Source organism: Heptranchias perlo, unplaced genomic scaffold (genome assembly GCF_035084215.1).
Source record: "Heptranchias perlo isolate sHepPer1 unplaced genomic scaffold, sHepPer1.hap1 HAP1_SCAFFOLD_1740, whole genome shotgun sequence".
NCBI classification, from domain to species: Eukaryota; Metazoa; Chordata; class Chondrichthyes; order Hexanchiformes; family Hexanchidae; genus Heptranchias; species Heptranchias perlo.
The window spans coordinates 1-2,500 of NW_027139013.1; positions in this window are offsets into that span (position 1 = coordinate 1).

Below are 2,500 nucleotides of genomic sequence, written 5' to 3' on the forward strand. Positions count from 1 at the left end.
TGATTAAAAGGGGTGAAATGATTAACCAGGAGGCTGAAGCAATGTGCCGCGGTGAAGTCTGAAAGAGGGAAAGGTTGACCAGAAAGCATTAAACAAAAGTGGCAACATTTTTAAAAAATTGGCAAATGATTAACCAGAATCCCAAAAGAATGCTCAGAGACCAAGTCCCAAAGGGGAAATGGTTAACCAGAAGCTGGGGGAAATGGTTAACCAAAAGTTGCAAAAATGATTAAAAGGGGTGAAATGATTAACCAGGAGGCTAAAGCAATGTGCCGCGGTGAAGTCTGAAAGAGGGAAAGGTTGACCAGAAAGCATTAAACAAAAGCGGCAACATTTTTAAAAATTGGCAAATGATTAACCAGAATCCAAAAGAATGCTCAGAGACTAAGTCCCAAAGGGGAAATGGTTAACCAGAAGCTGGGTGAAATGGTTAACCAAAAGTTGCAAAAATGATTAAAAGGGGTGAAATGATCAACCAGAAGTCGAAAATAATGTGCGGCGATGAAGTCCTAAGGGGCAAAAGTCACCCAGAAGGCAGGGAAATGATCAAACGAAAGCAGCCAAAAAATTATTAAAAGAGGGGAACTGATGAACCAAAAGATGAGAAACGGCCCGCAGAGACTAAGTCCAAAACGGGAACTGGTGAACCGGAAATGATTAACCAAAAACTAAGTCCGAAGAGGGAACTGGTAAACCAGAACTGAGTAACCCGATTTTTAAAATTAATTATAAATGGGGAAACGATTGAGCAAAAGGCGGAAATTAAGTCACAGGGACCATGTCCGAAAGGGCAAGAGGTTACCCCGTAGGGGGCATTCGTCAACTCAATCTGAAAAATTTGGAGGCAAATCTGACCAAAATGCGGAAATCGGACCACACCGCGAGGGGCGCCATTCGACGGGGCAGGGTTAGACGCGTCGAACGGTACCTGAAGGTCCCGGCTGCGACACGTGAGTCCGGAGATATGGCCAGTCAAAGTCTGATGGGAGGTACCGAAGCCGAAAAATCGAAACGCGTTTGCGGCGATTCGGTGTCAGAGAGTCGGTCACGAATTCAAATTCGTCCCGCTGATTCGCCAATTGCCAGCCGGTTCCGGGGGGATTGGCGGGGTACCTGCAGGATAGTAAGAGGTGGCATGTCGAGACTTAGCCTGTTTACCAGACTTGTGTCTAGCGCCTCCAGGTCTGCAGAGACCGACCCGGGCTGCCGCCCAACCGACTTTTAAGCCTTTTGGGAGTGGGAATTTTTCCCATTTTTCCCCATTTTTCGGGTTTTTTGGTCGGGCTTGAAAACGGCGGCCCCGAGGCCTCCCGGGGCTGGCGGGCTTCGGCTCCCTTGCGAGAGGGTCCGAATTCCACCCGTTTAAGCCCAGAAAGGAGTTCGGAAGTCAGTCGGTCGAGGGAACCCCTTCGGAAGTCCGACGGGGATGGATTCGGCCGGCGTTTCGGATCTCCGGTCAGAGGATTCCCCCCCTGGGCGGGGGGGTGCGAGTAGCTGCCGGCAAACGGTCCCTTGCACTTGTGGCACAAAAAGTCCGAGCACAGGTTAATGAGTTGGCCGCGGAAGCCCCTATGCCGAAATGAGAAAGCCCCCTTTGCGGGGATTTAGTGACGCATCTGCGGCCGGAGGGTGGGAGGCCGTCCTGCCGAATTGACACTTGTCATTCGGGCACCTAGGGATTGGTCGGGTACCCGGAGATTTTCGAGAACACGATTTTCAGAGCTTTCTCTGACAGCCCAGGTGCACTTTAAGAGTGCCTGAAAAAGTGACACTTGGCAAAAGGCTCTCAATTTCAAAGCGGAGACCTTTACAAGAGCACTCGGAAGTCACCTGTCAGCATTTAAAGCTACATCAGGCGGCAATTTTCGAACTCTTTGTCAGTCTGAAATCGTGTTGAGCCTCGACAGCGTCGGGCTCAGGCAGGAGGAGCTTGCCAGCAGAGAGAGGCTCACCATGGATTGCTGGTGGATGCTTTTCGAAAACATATACACATTATATTATATTATAATAATATAAAGAAAAAAAAGAGTTTCTCAAAATCTCTGTGACACTTTGCAGATTTTTTTGAAAGCCAATAAAGAGAACTCTTTAACTTGAAAGTCACCTGTGCCGGCATAGCGATGACTTTTAAAACAGGTTGACACTTTCGAGCCGCGGCGGCTCTGAATCACCCCAGACACCAAGTGTGTTTGTGGGCAAGGCACCGCGGCCGGTGGGCTGCTTTTATAATAACGGGCACGCAGACTTTTTGAGAGGAATCGGTACTCTCTTCCGATCGATTTGGCGACTCGCGTCCGACATGGGAGGGCCCGAGCGGTCCAGCCAAGGCTGGTGTTCAGGCTCGTCAGGTTCCTCTCTCTGTCCCAAGTGGCAGACGGACAGTTTTAAAAGTCAGTGGGTTTTGTCGGCACGACTCTCCTGTTCACCCGCTGGCGTATTGCTCTCTTGTGAGGCCGAGAAGTCCACCTGTGTTGTCTAACAGAGGTCCGATTCAAGCTCC